The sequence below is a fragment of the Dasypus novemcinctus genome, chromosome 28 (genome assembly GCF_030445035.2).
Source record: "Dasypus novemcinctus isolate mDasNov1 chromosome 28, mDasNov1.1.hap2, whole genome shotgun sequence".
NCBI classification, from domain to species: domain Eukaryota; kingdom Metazoa; phylum Chordata; class Mammalia; order Cingulata; family Dasypodidae; genus Dasypus; species Dasypus novemcinctus.
In genome coordinates this window covers 21385136-21404627 of record NC_080700.1, presented here as the reverse complement: position 1 = coordinate 21404627, position 19492 = coordinate 21385136, and the positions used below count along the sequence as shown (strand labels likewise).

General features: G+C 39.7%; 1 long non-coding RNA gene across 1 annotated transcript in view; it reads left to right on the top strand.

Annotated features, from left to right (window-relative positions):
• The window catches only part of LOC139437805 (uncharacterized), a 47134-nt gene extending 27947 nt beyond the window's left edge, over positions 1-19187 (top strand). The window contains exons 4-5 of the long non-coding RNA XR_011647707.1: positions 15903-15961; positions 16109-19187. This is a non-coding gene — a long non-coding RNA (uncharacterized lncRNA). The remainder of the gene's footprint in view (positions 1-15902; positions 15962-16108) is intronic.
• The last annotated feature ends 305 nt before the right edge of the window (positions 19188-19492 follow it).

Sequence of the window (19492 nt, the reverse complement as noted above, 5' to 3'; positions counted from 1 at the left end):
CACATCTTGAAAAAGCCTCCACATCTCATCTCTTCCTCCCATTCCCCAAACCCAGCAGCCACCATGGCTACCCTTCCCACACCCATTCCACATTCTCTGTGGACATTGGATTGGTTGTGTCCATTGCACATCTATGTCAAGTGGGGGCTTAGATTCCACATGGATACTGTATACACTCCTCCTGCTTTCAGTTGTAGGGACTCTAGGTTCCATGGTGTGGTGGTTGACCTTCTTCAACTCCATGTTACCTGAGTGGGGTAAGTCCAATAAATCAGAGTGTAGGAGCTGAAGTCTGTTGAGGCTCTGGGCCTGGGTGTCATATTATCAGTCCAGAGATTCAAATCCCCTAAATATAACTAAAACCCCAGCACCAACTACAATTCCAATAAAGTAGCATGCAAGTCTTGTGAAAAGAGATCCCCTCTGAGTCCAATTCCATCACACAGAAACACCAGCTCCAAAGAAGGACCATCTTCCATGGCAGTGAACCCCATCTGCCATGACCATAGAACCCATGGGTCTCTTTATTCCTCAAAAGAACCAATACCTGGGGTTGTATCTACTTTATCTGTCTTTTAGACTCTGCTCAGTTGTGCATAAGGGCATTCCTTCTGACAACCTCCAGACTCTTTTTTAGAGACTCATAGCCTTATATTCTCATTTCTCCTTTCCATTTCCCCCTTACATTAGGTCAAACAGCATTTTGAAGTCATGTTATTATATGTAGACAGGGATATTCTGCTGATCCGTATTGAACCTTTAATTCAAGGTCATTTTCTAGTTGCATCTTCAGCTGGTATGTGGTAGTGATCCCTTGGTGCCAGGGAGGCGCATCCCTGGGTGTCATGTCCCACACTGGGGGGAATGTACTGCATCTACATGCTGAGTTTCGCTGTGAGAGTGGCCACATTTGAGTAACATGAAGGCTGTCAGGAGGAAACTCCCAGGCACAGTGCTACTCTAGGCCTTATTATTGCAGGTGTATAGGCTCAAAAGCATAGCCATTAGTATCAGGAGCCCACTGTTGGGCCCTCCTTCCTTCCTGGTTCTTGCCATTGTATCTGGGGGACTGCCGCTGCTCCCCCAGGGTCCACGACAGCGACCCCCCGGCCAGGGGCTCAGTACCCCCCCCAGCTGTTGTTTTTAATTGTTTCCACTATGAGTATATCTAGACATTACTATATACCCTGGGCATATGCCCTGTGTAACTCCCTGTCAACCATATATATCCTAAGACTTGTTTTTCTTAAACCAAGGACACGATAAAGTTAACATAAAGTACAAGAATATATTTTGATGAAACAGACTTTCTGCTTTGCATACTAATTATTCAGGAGAAAAATGCTTTATAACCTTTTTATTACAACAAACTAATGATTTAAGAAGCATTGTTACTTTAAGATAAAGAATCAAATTTTAGCTTTGCATCAGAATACTATTTTACTTTATAGATACATAGACCCACCAAATCTTCCCCAACTTTGATCACAAAAATTCCTTTTCTGCAAACCTTCTGCACTTCCTGTATTCATTCAGGTTTTGTCCCACATTTACCTCTTTCTTAAATAAGCAGTCATTTTTATCTTAGCACAAAATTGCTTTCTTTTTCCTTAATTTAAAAAAAAAACATTCACCTTATACACTTAAGTTACAAAATGATTTTGGAAACTGTCTCCAAGCAAACCTTTTACAAAATACAATTACTACCAAATTAAACAAACTTGTCAGAATAATGATTCAGTTTGGTTATATGCAAATACAATTTTTCTTCATTTTAAATGTCTAGTAGAATACAATACTAGAACACCGATAGCTCATAGGGGGTGATTTTCAGAAATATATGCTTTCCTTAGTTTACTATTTATCAGTATTTCAGTCTACATGTCTATGTGCAAAAGAAGAGGGCATGCGAGGGCGAGCATGATTTTTAAAATGCATCATTCACACGGATAATGAGGGAATGAGGAGTGATCATTTGCAATGTTTCTCAGCAGGGCAGAAGTTACACTTTCACAATAACTACATAAAACGAGCCTTCACAATGTTCGTCAGTAGGGCTGAAGTTTTATCTCTACAGTAAGGGGGCTAAGCAGATCAGATTATTCTTAGAGTTTCTGGGAAAGAAGTCTAAGCATACAAGATTTACTTATCAGTCATGAGCTGTAAAGACTATTTCTCAAGGCTTGCTGGGTAACTATTAAAAATGAAATGCTGCTATGACTAGAAGGGAGAAAGAGCTTAAAGGATTATGGGGAAAATGCAAAATCATATATTCCATACTTCCTAAAAACCTCCTCTTTCACCCAAATGGTAAAGCCCCATAAGTTCCACCAACATAAACTCAGTTTGGGAGCTGTTCAGACAGTTGGCTACAAGGGGAAGAACTGGAAACACCAGCCAGCACCATGTTTCTCTGTCACACCTGTGTGTTTCAAGCTCTCAGGGTTTGTTACCATAAAAAAGGTAGGACTGAGTCTGGTAATCAAAATGACTCCCCTGAGCTTTTCTTTCCATTTTTAAAAATGTTACACTCCTTCTCCCTTCCCAGCCTCACAAAATTTAGCAAGCTATTTTCTCCTGATTTCCTTTCCAGCTCCACGTAGGTCTGCATTTCTTATTTCTCACTGGGAATATAATTTCCAAAATACCCTGGGAAGGGTTGTTCTGTGGGATCACCAACCTGCATGGGAGAAAGGTTAATTATGAATTCCATGAGAAAACTTTTCCCTCAGGAGATTCCTAGCCCCGTGTGGTGAATTTACCAGAAGTAGCACAATCCTGATGTTCAGTTAAGGATACCAGTTACTTTACTATTTGTTATGATTTAATCACGCCCATTCATGTGCATGTATAGGCTATAATATATACATTAACATGCACAAACAGTAGACTGGAATACTTGACCAGTTTTGTTTTTCCTTTTCCTTTGCCATTTAATTACATTACAGTCAAGAGACCTGAGCCAGATCAGGGGACTGTCTTCAGGCTTTGGAATTTAATTAGATTCTCAGGATGGTACTGACGTATCCCCGGGGATAGCTGTATGAGTTTTTTATTGCTACAGTAACAAATTACCGTACACTTGGTGACTTGAACAACAACCATTTATTAGATCACAGCCTCTGTGTGTCAGAAATCTGGGTACAGAGGTACTCTACTGGATTCTCTTTTTCGTGCCCCCAAGGCTGAAGTCAAGGTGTCAGCCTGCCTGGGCTCTTATCTGGAGACTCTCCTTCTAGGCGCTTTCATGTTGAGGGCAGAATTCAGTTCCACAGGCTGGAAGTACTGAGGTCTTGCATCCTTGCTGACTGTTGGCTGAGAACTGATCTCAGCTTCTAGAGGCTGCCTGCTTTCCTTGGTTTGTGTCTCTCTCCAGTTTCAAAGATAGAAACAGTGTATTGAGTCCTTTTCATGTTTCGAATCTTTCTTCCCCTTCTGCCTTTTTTTCTGTTTTAAAGGACTTGTCATTCCACTGGGTCCACCTAGGTAATTCGGGATAATGTCTTTACCCCAAGGTCAGCTGATTAGTATCCTTAATTCTACCTGCAAAGTCCCTTCACAGTAATACCTAGATTAATAGTACCTAGTAGTACCTAGATTGATTGACTAACAAGGGGACAGTAATTTGGGGGACCTCTTTAGTCTTCTCCCTATCATAGTAGTGCTTGACCTGCTGACCTTCTAGAGTCCTCAGTGCACCTGCCTTCCAGCTCTGGTCTTAATCACAGTAACTGGTTTTTGTTTGGTTTGTTGGTTATAAGTCACCAAAATTAAACACACCTAATAAAATCATTATTTATAAATTGAAGATAAAGAATAGAAACCTACACAGAGATGATTGATTTCACCTGATAGATTATTTTGCTTACAAAAATAAGATCCCTTTCAAATTAATTTGGGCTAATTTATAATAAGTAAAGAGGAGCCCAACGGCAGGTGAAATCATCAGAAATCAAAGCAACTACTCCTCTGTCTCTTTCGTAATGGAAGATGTAGAGTTTCTGCTAATCATTGTGTGTCTGCTCATTCTTCTCCCACTTCCTGTAGATCTGCTTTGCTCTCTTCTTTATCCCTGTAGCAGAAAACATCTTAGCCTAGAAGGACTGCTAAACTGAGAAATCAATGAAAAGTTGATAGGTCCAAGTTATAACCTCAAATTCACAGAAAATAAAATCTGTTGGCAGACATTTGTCAGATATCCATGTCTGATCTGATTAGTACACAATGTTGAAAAGGAACCCTCACTAACCCTGGTAATCTCTGGGAAATAGTCTAAGGATTTATCAAGTTTATTTATGAATGGTGGACTATTAACTAAACCAAATTTCTATTATATCTTCCAGTTAAGTTTTCATCTTGATGGCCCTCTATAGATTTCCTACTTAAAATATGTTTTAAAATGAGCATGATGTTTCCATCTGGTCTTTTTTTCTGTATTAACGGAATGGAATTTTTGCATTTTTTTTTTAATTAGAGAAGTTGTAGGGCTATGGAAATATCATTCAGAAAATAGAGTTCCCGTACATTCCCCCTCACATGCACAGTTTTCTCTATTATTAACACATTGCCTTAGTTGTGGTACTTTTGTTATAACTGATTTTCTTCTGTGTTGAAAAAATCGTAGAGCAGTCTTTACTGTTATCTAGATACCATCTCCAAATACTTTCCCATACTTCTGACTATAGTCCGTATTGTACACTGATGTATATAGCGGCATTATTCAAAATTGCTAAAAGATAGAAACAACCCAGGGGTCCATCAACCAATGAATGGATTAGCCAAATCCGGAATATACATATGATGGAATATTATTTCAGTGGTAAGAATACATGAAGTCGGCATGCATATGACAACATGAATGAACCTTGAAAATAATATGTTGAGTGAAATAAGCCAGACACAAAAGGACAAATATTGTAAGAGCTCATTAATAGGAACCTTTGCAAAGGAACTCCAAAGGTGAGGAAACCAAGTGGAGGGGAAAGTCATTTGAGGAAATGAAGAGGGGTGGATTCACGGGGGAGGAAGTCAACAGGATGACAAGAACGTAAAATTTGTAAGTACGTTTAATCAAGTTTCATATAAGGAAATGCTTTAGCCACATCAAGCCTGTGACCTGATTTCCTAAAATGGGCATTTCTCTTCATGTGATACATTTCCTTCCCTTCACTACACTTCCCTATACTACCCCCAAATTTTTTGAAGTGTTGTAAAAAGTTCCCTCTTCCTTTTTAAAACATCTTTATGGGGTTAATTATAAAAATAGAAATGAGAAGAAAATACATTCTCACCATTTGCCACAAAATCATTTCTTATAAGAACATCTGGAGTTTTCCAGAAATAAGATAGAGGTCCCCAGTACCCTCAAGAGCTGATAAAGCTAGATGCACAAAGATTTGGGGGAAGCTCCAAACACAGCCCTCAGCCACCTTTACAGGAGTTTCTTTCCATACATCTCCATCAAGAATCTCTGGACTGCCATGTGACAGCCAGGCCCTGAGCCTCAGCAGCCTTGCAACTCCTACCCTCTGGTTTATTGGACTTATTCTGGCCAGTGAGCAGGGAGCTGAAGAAAGTTAACCACCACACTAGGGAGCCAAGAGTGCCTACAACTCCAAGTAGGAGAATTGCATCCATCTTCCATGTGGAATCTAAGCCCCGCTTGATGGAGTGGACATAAAACCATCCCAGGGTCACAGGATGGAGGAATGGATTAGAGTGGACTTACTGTTATTCTACTATGGAACTACTGTCATTAGTAATGGAAGAAATTGTAGCACTGATGTAGAGAAAGTGGCCATGGTAGCTTCTGAGGGTAGGGAGAGGGAAGAAGAGATATGATGTGAGGGCATTTTCAGGACTTGGAGTTGTCCTGGGTGGTAGTGCAGGGAGAGATGCTGGACATTGTATGTCCTCCCATGGCCCACTGGGTGGACGTCGGGATAGTGTAAACCACAATGTAAACCATTATCCTTGTGGTGCAGCAGTGCTCCAAAATGTATTCAACAAATGCAACAAATGTCCCATGATGATGAAAGAGGTTGTTGATGTGGGAGGAGTGGCTTGAGGGGGGTGAAGATATATGGGGACCTCTTATATCTTTTTAATGTCACATTAAAAAAATAAAAAATAATAGTAATAAAAGAATGACTTTGGACCCTTCCCAAAGTAAGTCGCTTCAGGACTCAGTTGTCCCAGAAGCTTTGAACAACCAGCAAAAACTGGCAGAAACGTCTTTCTCAGGGCTCCAGAAAACAGTTAAAGGACTGCAGGAACAGGGCAAGTCCTGAATCAAGAAAAAGTCTTCTTAAAAGCAGTAGAAATATTGCCCAAGAAATTGGGGGAAGGGTGGGGGAATATATAACATAGGAGATTGTCAGATATTTGGTTGAGAGTATAATGCTGAGAAAAATTTTTCAAAAATATAATAAGGAAGGTTACCTGTTTACAATGCTTAAAGGGGATAATCTGATGCAAGACAGGCTTCTAGGGAGTGTGTGAGTGCTCATTTTGTCATAGGGGGTTATATCATTGGATAGAGACCCATATAATGAGAGTGAAGGTACACCCACATCCTGGGGAGGACTGATGTTCTCAAATAGAGGGAATTGTATCTCTCGAGAGAAATGGTGGCTCCTAATGTGTTAGGGCAGTCGAGCATGTCAAGCCCTCAACATTGAACATGGCCCTTCAAGCAATGAAGACTGACTGTCACTGTGGGCCCTGAGGGGATGGGAAAGAGGTATTGAATAGATAGAATCAATGTAAGCGTGTGGGCAATAGAAGTGTTCCACAAGATTATGCAAGGATGGATATAAGACATGTTAAATTACACCAAAAATGCATAGGGGCCAATAGGCTAAAATGTAAATCATAGTGTAAAACATAAGATAACTAAAAATTTAGAAAGTTGTATAGTCTAAAATATAAACCACAATGTAAACACAAATGTTACCTTGTTTGAAAGTTATTGTCTCAATATCTGTACATCAGTTGCAGTAAATATAGTATGAATATGTAAAAAGATTATTGCTGGGGAAGGGACAAAGTGTTTTATGTTGGATATGTGGGAGTACTGTATATTGTATATATGAATTACTGTGATCTAAAACTTTTGTGAGGACAAGTGTAATAATTAGGGGAAAAAAGAAAAAGAAAGAACGTAGACACTGAGGAAAAGATGGAAGTTGCCTTGCCAATGTGCATACAGGGCAACACTTATTGCAGTGATGGAAGGCAAAACATCAAAAACAAAGCTTTTGCATTAAAAAATTTTTTGATACCCCAATTTATTTTTACCTAAATTTTTCTAAATTAATATGTATTCTGTATCTAATCTTTAAACTCATCACTATATTCCATTTTACTATTAATGGAACCTGGCAATATATTGGGCTTCATTTTTCAAGAAGTTTTGGATCACAGAGAGGTTCAACAATGGCAGGGGAGGAATATTGGTGCGGGATGTTATTGACAAGGGACACATGGTTGGCAGGGAGTTCTCCAGGGCATATATCCAGGGTACATAAAATTTTTTTGATATTTTCATAGTGGTTACAATTAAAAACAACAACTGAGGGAGTGCTGAGTTCCTAGATAGGGGAGCTCTATCACTTTCCCTAATGGAACAGCAACAATCCCCCAAGTGCAATGGCAAAGACTGAAAAAGAAGGAAGGTCCAACACGGAGTCCTTGATACTAATGACTATGCTTGTAAGCCCATGCACCTGAAAAAAGAACAAGGCCTAGAGCTGCAGGGTGCCTAAGAGTTGCCTCCTGAGAGCCTCCTTGTTGGTCAAATGTGGCCAGTCTTGAAGCCAAACTCAGCATGTAAATGCTTTGCCTTCCTCCAAGCATGGGACATGACTCCTGGGGATGAGCTCCCCGGTGCCGAGGGATTACAACCAAGTACCAGCTGATGATGTAACTAGAAAATGATATTGAATAAAAGGGTCAACTCAGACCAGCAGAATATCTCAGTATACATATAATACAACGAGTTAAAAGTGCTTTTTGACCTGAATGAAAGGGGGAAATGGAAAGGACAAATGAGTTTATATAGCTATGAGTCTCCAAAAAAGAGTTGGGAGGTTATCAGAGGGGTTGCCTTTATGCACACCTCAGCAGAGTCCCAGAGACAGAGAAAGTAGATACAAACTCAGGTATTGTTTCTTCTGAGTGCTACAAAGACCCACAGGTTCTATGGTCATGGCAGATGGAGTTCAGTGCCATCTCAGTTGGCCGTACTTTGGAGTTTGTGTTTCTGTGTGATGGAGCTGGACTCAGAAGTGATCTTTGTCCACAAGTCTCTCCTGTTACTTTTACCAGATCTGTAGTTGGCACTGGGGTTTAGTGTATCCCCAGGGGACCTGAATCTTTGGACTGACCATGTGATAGCCAGGCCCTGAGCCTCAACAGACTTGAAACTCCTACACTCTGGTTTATTGGACTTACCCTACTCAGCTAACATGGAGGTGAAGAAGGTCAACCACCACACCAGGGAGCCAAGAGTGCCTACAACTGCAAGCAGGAGAATTGCATCCATCATCCATGTGGAATCTAAACACCCTCTTGACATAGATGTGGAATGGACACAACCAAGCCAAGGTCCACAGGAAGGAGGAATACAGTAAGGATTAAGTGGACTTACTGATGTTCTATTCATGAACTATTGTGATTAGTAATCAAAGAAAATGTGACATTGGTGTGGAGAAAGAGGCCATGGTGACTGCCAGGGGTAGGGAGTGGGAGGAAGAGATGTGATGTGGGGGTGTTTTCTGGACTTGGAGTTGTCCTGGGTGGTGTTGTGGGGACAGTTACCGGGCATTGTATGTCCTCCCATGGCCCACTGGGTGAACTGTGGGATAGTGTGGGCTATGATGTGGTCCATTGACCATGAGGTGCAGCGGTGCTCAGAGATGTATTCACCAAGTGCAATGAATGATGATGGAGGAGGTTGTTGTTATGGGGGGAGGAGTGAGATGGGGGCTGTGGGGGTTATATGGGGACCTCATATTTTTTTAATGTAACATTAAAAAAATAAATAAAGACCAAAAAAAAAAAAAACCAGTAGGAGGGAAAGGATGCAGCTCAAGTGGGCGAACACCTGCTTCTCATGTACGAGGTCCTGGCTTTGATCGCCAGTATCTCCTAAAAATAAACAACAAACAAATGATAAAAAACCAAGTCAGGGTAGCCAGTGTTACTCAGTAGTTGAGTGCCAGCTTCCCACATCCTAGGTCCCAGGTTCATTCCCCACTCCAGCACCTAAAAAAAAAAAAAAACAGTGGGATGACACGGTACCTTGGCTTACCCCTTCCCTGCTCACAGCCCCCATGCATATCCCTGGTCATGTTCTGGAGGTAGCAGATGGCCCCCATGCACATGCTGGAAACATGTATGTTTGGTCCAGTCTGTCTGGTGGTGACCTGAGGGACTCACTATCCCAAAATGTGCCCTGCATATAGGAGGCAGCTCATGGATGCTTGGTTTTCCAGGTGGAGCCCTACTGCCTGCCCACCTATCAGCTTCCTGAACAAGGATGGTGGTCTTTTTTGATGAGTTGGAGTGTTATTGAATAAAATAATTGAAGAGAGGTCATTGTTACTATTATTATTATTAGTGGTAGTAGTAGTGCATTTACATTTAAATATTAGCCAGAATGAAAAGGAATTCCATTACTTGGGTCTCTTAGACAGTGGGCTTATGTTCCTGAAGATTTTAATGATTAGATATTTTCTGACCAGGTAGATGGAAGGAGAATATGTGGACACTGTGTTGTGTGCTTCATAATTGTTGAAGGTTCATTTATATGTCCAGATGTGAAAAAGACCTAAATTTAGTTTGTTCTGCCACAGCCTTTGAAATAAACTATTTTAGCCTGTAAAAAAAGGAAAGATACATAAGTGATTAGAGATTGATTATATGTCATGACCAACATTTCCTTCTTAATGAAGAAATTTAAGAAAAAATGTTTAATCATATTCATACCTCATAAAACTAGACCTATTTTTTTACCTTTAGCATTGACATAGTACCTTCTTTGCAAAAATATTACAATTTTTACAAAATATTACAATGTTACTGGTAACTATAAAAAAAAAAAGAAAGCAGCTCAGAGAGCTTCCCTACAAAATGCTGTGGGAGAGCAGTCAAGTTGTGTTCCATGGGGAAAGAGATCGCTGGCTAAAGGGCATACTGTATAGTACCTGGGACCATGAGGAAACCATTTCCTAGGGAAGATGGGGCATTTGTAGCTGTGTAAATGGGGGGATTCCTAGGCCACATGTGTATGCCCCAGACAAGACACATGCACAGAAAAGATCCTTTGACCTGGAGCTATTCTCATACAATCCATCATATGTATAAGCCCTGGAGGAGAGCACTTGGACAGGTCAACCTTCAAAGACTGGAGAAGGTGTTTCCTCCTCCTCTTCCTTCTTCTTCTCCATCTCCTTCTCCTTCTTCTTCTCCTTCTTCTTCCTTTTCCACTTCCTCCTCTTCCTCCTCATTCTCCTCCTTCTCCTCTTCTTCTTTTGTTAGCTCCAAGCATTCAAGGAAAGCTCTGGAATAACACTAACTGGATACAAGCTTAAGGAACAAATGCCTTAGCGTTTAAATTTCAGTGCTAACATGTTAAAATGTCAAAATACCCAGGTTTCAAAACACACGAAGAAATAGGAAGTGATTGCCCAGGCAAAGAAAGAGATCAACACAATAGAAACTATCACTGAGGAGGACCAGACCTGGGACATATCAGACAAAGATTTTTTTAAAAGGCCATAAATAGGCTCAAAGAGCTAAAGGAAAACATGGAAAAAGAACTAAAAGAAATCAGGTAAAATGATGGATGAACACAAAGAAAATATCAGCAGAGAGATGGAAATTATGTAAAGGAACCAAAAAGAACTGAAGACCACAGTAACAGAAATTTACTGTACAGGAGTTCAGCAGCAGATAGGAGCTGGCAGAAAAAAGAATCAGTGATTTTGAAGATAAGACTATTGAAATCTTCTAGACTGAGGAGCAGAAGTAAGTAAGAATGAAGAATAGTGAACAGAGCCTGAGGAGTCTGTGGGATGCCATCAAGTATACCAACATATGCATGTGGGAGACCCAGAAGGAGAAGCAAGGAAGGGGCAGGGATAACAGTCAAGGAAATAATAGCTGAAAACTTCCCAAATTTAATGAAAAACATGATTATACACATCCAAGATGTTCAACGAACTCCAGAAAGGATAAACCCAAATAGAACCACGCCACAACATATTGTCATAAAGTTGGATGCTAAAGATGAGAGAATTCTGAAAACTGGAAGAGAGAAGCAATGTGTCACACACCAGAGAGCCTCAACAAGATTAAATACTAATTTCTTATTGGAAGCCATAGAGGCAAGAAGGCAGTGGGATGGCATATTTAAAGTGCTACAAGTAAAAATTTGCCAACCATGAATTCTATATTCAACAAAATTGTCTTTCAAAAATGATGCAATTATTACCTTCCCCCCAATGTGGGACATGACTCTTGGGGATGAGCTTCCTTAGCACCAAGGGATTACTACCAATCACTAACTGGAGAAGCAACTAGAAAGAGACCTTGAATAAAAGGGTCAACTCAGACCAGCAGAATATCTCAGCCCACATGTTCAATCAAGTGGTAAAAACTGCTCTTTGACCTTGAATAAAAGGGGGAAACGTCAAAGACAAATGAGTTGATATGGCTAAGAGTTTTCCAAAAAGAGCCAGGAGGCCATCAGAGGGGTCGCACTTACGTACACCTCAGCAGGACCCCAGAAAAAGCCAAAGTAGATACAACCCTAGGTACTCATTCTCCTGAAGGCTATGGAGATCCACAGGGTATATAGTCATGGCAGATGGATTTGGAGCTCTGTGCCATGTCAGAGGATCCTACTTTGGAATTTGTGCTCCTAAGTGTGACAGAGCTGGACTCAGATGTAACTTTTCTACACATGCCTCTTCTGTCACTTTTACTGAACCTGTGGTTGGTGCTAGGGATGGTCCATACTCAGGAGACTTGAATCTCTGAACTGCCCATGTGCCAGCTGGGCCCTGAGCCTCAGCAGAGTGGCAACTCCTACTCTCTGGTTCATTGGTCTTACCCAGGTTAGCTAACAGGAAGGTGAAGATGGTCAACCACCACACCAGGGAATCAAGAGTGCCTACAGCTGTAAGCAGAGGAATTGCATCCATCACCCATGTGGAATCTAAGCCCCCTCTTGATCTAGAGGTGGAAGGGACATCACCATCCCAGGGTCCACAGATTGGAGGAATAAAATATGGACTACAATGGACTTACTGATATTCTACTATAAAACTATTGTGATGAGTAACAGAAGAAATTTTAGTATCAAGGTGGAGAAAGTGGCCACAGCAGTTGCTGAGGGCAAGGAGAGGGTAGAAGAGATGTGACGTGGGGGCATTTTTGGAATTTTGAGTTGTCCTTAATGATATTGCAGGGAGATCCTGGACCATATATATCCTGTCATAACACTGAATGTACTGGGGGACAGTGTGAACTACAGGGTAAACTATTATCTGTGTAGTGCAGCAGTGTCCTAAAATGTGTTCACCAAGTGTGATAAGTGCCGCAATAATGAAGGAGGTTGTTGGTATGGGAGGAGTGGGGTGGGGCGGTGGGAGGTATACAAGAACCTCTTATATTTTTTTAGTGTAACTTTTTTTGTGTGATGTATATATCTTTAAAAAATATACAATTTACAAAAATGATGTGGTGGGGAGTGGGTTATATGGGAACCTCTTATGTTTCTTGTTTTTTTATGTTTTTTAATGTAACATCCCTTGTGATCTATTAACTTTAATAAAGCTAAATAAAAAATAAAAACAAAACAAAAATGAAGCAATTAAGACATTCCCAGATAAACAAATGCTGAAGGAGTTCATCACCACTAGACTGGCCCTACAAGAGATGGTAAAGAGAGCTCTGCAGGTTGAAAGGAAAGGGCAATAGACAAATAGATCAAAGCCTCATGAAGTAATAAAGGTCTCCAGTGAAGGTCATGACATGGGTAAACAGAACTTTTTCTTTCAATAGGGCATGGGTTTGGTATAGATCATCTCTATTTCATGATGTTTCCCTTCTGATAAAGTGTGCAGTATCCAGACTTTTCCTCCCAAATCACAAGAAAGACAAAAAGGAGAGAGGGAGGAAAGAGAAGTTTTAAACACTAAAATCAAACTCAGTCCTGGCTAAAGGTGGATATTGATTGCTTAATAAAATAATACCATTTCTGGGTAGTCAGAATGGTTAAAAAAGAGTGGCACAGCTATAAATGCTTACACACATCTTTAAGAAAAATTTAATAGTGCTTGCAAAGAAAATCTACAGTCCTGTTTCATGTCTATGCCAAAGCAAGTAGGAAAGATCATTCATAGACATTTAATAGTCAATAGCTTTGCTTATTTCTTTAAAAACTATTCTATAATTTTTTATTGTCTCCAATTTTGAAAGGATCTTTCTCCAGTGACACTGGTCATTTCAATTGAATGACCCTTTCTCATATTTCCTATACAAAACCATCATCCATTTTGCTAATTTTATTGTGGAATAAAACATAAACACAAAATCATATATTTTTTTCATAAATTTCAACATTGCTAATTATTTGGATCACGCAAGGAATACCTACCTTGTTTGTTCTGACACTAATTTGACAGAGGCACAGAGCAAAAATGAAGTACTTCTATGCCCAAATCCTTTCCAGCTATAATACTGATACCAGGAATTCCGTTCTGATCAATAGTAATAAAACAGAAATTCTCTTTGCTAAGTGCTGTAACCAAATCTTGCCTAGGGGCCCAAAACGGAAGTGCATCTTCTTTACAGCATTTTATAATAAGCACACAAGTAGTTTGACATCTTCTGTAAAGTGCACCCACTGTTATTCAGACAAAACATGTCTAGTTTATGGAAAAATAAAACTGAATACCCATTCTTGGAACCAATTAAATGGATTCTTTCCAAATCTAGGTTTTGGGGGTGCCATTAAATATGTATATCTGAGATCTTGTGTTCAAAGAATATTTAACTGTAAAATACCCACAATATTAATGTTTGTTCAAAAAGTATTAGTGTACTAAGCATTTGCACAGTTTAAACTTTGAAATACATCTTACATAATACTGAAAATTCTGTATTTTGAAACAAAGGGGTGTATTCCATGTCTGTCATGGATTAAATGTAAATTCCTGAGAAATATAGCACATAAGCTGATAATGATGGGTGTTTAAAAGTGGTATCTTTTCCTGAGCATGCACTTTGATAACAGGAAGAAAATATGAACGCTCCAAATGCCAGAAAAGCCTTCTGGGAGGGAAAAGATAGAAGGTCTTCTTGGAAGAGGGAGGGAAACTGTCTCAAGGGAGGAGGCCAGTGGCTCTAGAAACCAACTTTATCCACGTCAAAAATTTGCTGGGAACGTCAACCTGAAACTGTGGGAGGTAATTGACCTTAGCAGCAGGAAATATAATAGAATCAGTCTACTATAACTACAGGTATATTTATCCTTGTTTGTATTCTATCATCACAGCCCTTACTTTATTTAAAATGAGTTGGTTAAATTCTCCCTTAAAAGACTCTCAATTCAGATTGGATTAAAAAAAAACTGTACTTAAGATAAACTACGAAAACAACATGATACCATGAATTTGAAAATAAAATATGCCACAATAAAAAACTGCTATTTTTTAGGAGGTAGCAGGGTTTGAATCCAGGATCTTGTAGATGGGAAGCAGGCATTCAACCACTGAACGTCTGCTCCCTAATGGGAGATTGGTTGTTTGTTTGTCTTTAGGAGGTAGGGGAGATTGAATCTGGGACCTCAAACATGGAAAGCAGGTGCTCAACCACTTGAACAAATGCTCCCCAAAAAACTACTTTTAATAAATATGTATTTACCTCCTTTTAAGAGTTTTAAAAATAATTCTTTTTCACCTCTTGGTAAATCATAGTTAAGGCATAATGGCAGCTCTGCCAGTCTCTGCCAGTCTCTGCCTTCTCCTCCAAGCTCATTTTCTCCCCAAGCTCAACAATTGGCAATTGGACATATGGCAGTGTCTGCTCATCTCTCCCCTCTCCTCCAGATCTTATTGCTTCAGCTTCAGGCTACTCTATTTGTGGTTTTTCTCTTTCCCAGGTTTGTTGATTTCAACTTCTGGATGCTTCTCTGTCTCTGTGACCTTTTTCTGTGTCTGTGGCTTTTATTCCTCCATTTATACAGGATTCCAGTAAGAGGATTAAGACATACCCTGGGTTACGCCTTACTGGAGCACTCTAATCGAATGGCCCTTAACTGATCTAATCTAGTCAAAGGTTCAGAAAAGTTTTAATTTAAGAACAAGACTCGAATCAACACACAACCTTTTTTGCTACCTTTAAATGTAACAAACAAAATTGGAATATTTTTGCTAAATATACTTATTCACTTATATTAAACTTTTTAAACTATAGAAGCCAATATCTTCAAGTATGAGAGCAGATCAAATGATTTAATTAGCTATCAGAAAATAAGTATATTTTCTGAGTGCCTACTATGCTGGACAGCACAGATAAAATGGTGAGAAAACACACACACACACACACACACACACAATTTCCCTCTATCTTCAAAAAGCCTTCAGATGAGTGGGAAATATGATGCTACCCAAATTTCGGAAAAGATTCTCCACTCTGTTCATCTCACCCTGAGCACACAGGTAACTAACAGGAGGATGCCCTAATTCTGGATTATTGTGGACTCGTCCCTTGCACCTTCTTTCCTCAGATGTTTAAACCACGTTGATCTCTCTGCCTCACACCGCCCTCCCTGTGTGCGACCTTCTGCCGGGGTTGAACACTAATTCATGCTTCTTTTGTGTTTGCTGCAGGAAGGGGAGAAGTTTCAGACCCAGAAGCTGAGAGAGAGGGGAGGAAGACATCCTCACAGGTGGGATATCTGAACAACAATCACTATGAATGCAACCAGCCAATGCACATCTCCCATTCCTCACCAAGGTGTGAACAAAAATGCCAGGCTCCTTTCTGGCTTGAGTTACATTACCAAAAAAAACCCCTTCTATTATTTTAAACTTAGGAGGCACTGGGCTCCAGAAAGAACAATAGAAGAAAGGAAAACTCATCCTTCCCCAGCTGTAAAGAGTGTGCCACCGCTCTCTGGAAAGAAGATATGAAACTGAAGGCTGGACCACAGAGTGTGAGGGAAGCATGGTTCAAAAGGAGACTAGAGAGGATGACATGGGCTACAAAGACCATCTAGGGTCTTTGTAACCCATATGAAGGATTTTGGTCTTTGTCTTAAGAGCAAGAGCATACCATTAAATGCTTTTAATCAGGGAGTAATGGGACCAAATTTTCACTTGGAAAAGATTACAGTGGCTGCTCTGTAACAAATAAATTGGATAGAGCCAATGACAGAAGGAGGAAAAACATTTAGACTATTCCAGTAGTCCTGGTGAGACAGGAGGTCATTTCAGCTGGATTAGGAGCAAATATGAAAAAATATACAACCCCAGAAATACTGAAAAGGTTATAATTAACAATAGTTGGTGGTAGTGGGTGGGTGGGGGAAGGAGAGGAAGTGTAAAGGTGGCTCTTGGGTTTCTGTCTTATGGAACTGGGTGGATGGTGGTGCGATTAATTGAGAAAGCAATTTGGGGGAAAATCATTAACTCGGGTTTCAGACATGTTACATTTCAGGTGCCTTTGTAACATCCTGATGGAGATGCCAGATAGGCAGTGAGGTAGTTGGAGCTCTAAGCAGAAGGTAAGACTTTTAAGTCATTCACGTATATGCATTAATTAAAGCCATAGACATTGATTAGACTACAGGGGAGAGAGTCTAAAATGAGAAGAGAAAAGAGAAACACCTGTATTTAATGACGGGGTTGAGAAGATTAAGCCTAGAAGAGACATAGATGTGACCAGAGATGGAGGAAGAAAACAAGGGTGTAGTATATGAGAAGCCAAAGCAGTGTCTTCAGAAGAAGCAGGTGGTCAGAAGTGCTTAATACTGCTGAAAAGTCAAGTAAGGTCAAAAATGGAAAATGTCCATTAGATTTGGTGACATGGAGATTATTGTTCATAGTAAGAACTATTGCTAGAGCGACTGAGAAAAAAATAAAGCTGAAGTATAGTGAAGAATTTTAAGGTGAAAGTGGCTTGAACATGTTAAAATGTTAATGGAAAGGGTCCAGTTGGGAAAAAAAAGCCCAAACATAGACTTAGAAACAAAAAGAGTTTGTAAAAAGGCTAGAGGGGTTGGAATCAAATGCACAAAAGAAGGACTAAGGGTTGGAGTGGTCTTGGTTTGAGTTCTTGGCTCTTGATTTTATGGGCATAATAAGAAAATCTTCCCCCCTCCTCCTTTCTGCCTTATCCTGCCACATTCTTTATCAAAATGTTAGGAATGATCTTCAGTTTCCAAGTGCGCCATAAATTTAGATAGACTCTCAGAGCTAGAAAGTATTCCTATAAAACAACCTCTCTAAATACAAGAACAAACTCATTTTATTCATAGTAAATCTACCATACATTGGGTACTTTGGGAAATGCTGGGTGAGATTAAAAGTTGTGTCACACATGTATTCCCTCTCAAAGGAGCCTGATGGCTAGAAGAGGAAATAAGTAATGTATAACAGATAGTCGATATATCAGGAAGCAATTGTTAAGTATGCTAAGAAAAAGTCCATTACAGTTCTATAAGTAAGAAATACAAACATAAAGTTGAAGAACTGATCCAAAAGAGACATGTCAATCAAGGGCCATAGATGATCCTCAACTGGATTTGGACTAGGAAAATAGCTATTATTATTTTTACGACAACTTGATGGAATTTGATGAAATTTGAATACGAATAATGGATAGGTTAATAACATTGTATCAATGTAAATTTCCTGATTTTGATGATTGCACTGTGGTTATATGTATTGAAAATAACTCAAATTTGGGAAACACAGAGAAGTATTTAAAGGAAAGGGGCATGATGTCTCCAACATGCTTTTACATGGTTCATACCTTGACCTGTGTGGAGCTGGCCCATGCACAGTGCTGATGCGCGCAAGGAGTGCCGTGCCACGCAGGGGTGTCCCCCACGTAGGGAAGCCCCACGCGCAAGGAGTGCGCCAGTAAGGAGAGCCATCCAGCGCGAAAGAAAGTGCAGCCTGCCCAGGAATGGTGCCGCCCACACTTCCCGTGCCGCTGACAACAACAGAAGCGGACAAAGAAACAAGACACAGCAAATAGACACAGAGAACAGACAACTGGGGGAGGGGGAGACTTAAAAATAAATAAATAAATCTTTAAAAAAAAACGCGTGTGCATATGTGCAGAGGGAGAGAGAAAATAGAGCAAAAGGAAAAAATCTGGTCAATCTGGGAAATGGTACACAGATTTTTTTACTTTTGCAACTTTGATGCATGTATAAAATTACATATAAAATTACAAAAATTTACTATGAATGTAGAGTGGAGGAAGCCCAGTTTTCAACTTGGGAAGCTTCTGGAAGTGATGAAACTTTACTGGTTCACATTTGGGTTCTCTGAGGTGGATGGAGAAGCATGAACGAGATTGTAGGGGTAGGAAACAAGGATAAATGTGAAGGTAGAGCATATTTTAATTTAAGTATGGGAACTAAGAGTTGACAACCAGGAAAGAGAGTTGACAAAGAAATAGCATTAGGACAAGAAGGACTTGGAATGCCAAGTTGTATAGTCTAGGATTTCTTCTGAAGGTCCAAGTAGTCTGAGTAAGCACAGCAGTAGGCAAGATGGAAGAAAGCAGAAGTGGGGCACCCAGTTAGGGGCCAGGGCAATGGCATAACAAAGACCCAGGCAAGGGGTGGCCTGTGAAATAGCAGAAGGAACAAATTTGAGCAAAGCTAAGAGATTAATATTGGCAGAATTGGAAATTGCCTAAACCAATGAGGTAGAAAGGAATTCGGCAGCATCTATAGTTGTGTCCCTCTTTTCATGCCCTATAATGGCTTTCTCTTATATTTCTTAACTAATGTAACCAAAAGTTTGCCAATTTTATTTGCTTCTCCAAAGAATTTGTTTTAGCTCTGTTGATACTCTAGTATGTGAATGTTTTATATTTAATGATATTAATGTCTCTCAAGTTTATTGAAAGCTTACAATTTTATCTGAACTCATCAATGGCTCCTAATAAAATGAAGCATAAAATGAAAATTCGCTGTGAATTTATGTTGCCTGAAATATATAATTTACTTAATAGTTCTTTAAATTGAGTAATTATTTCCTGTTCAAAAGGTACTCTAAAGGGATCCTTTATTTATTTTTCCTACCTCTATCATTCCTTCAATATTTATGGGTTGACATTCTACTGTAAGGAAGAACCTCCAATTTCATTCATTCATTAGTGTATTTATTTAGTATGGACTTATAGATTCTTATTTTATTCATTGGGTTATAATTCTTTACTAATTTTTTATTATTTATTT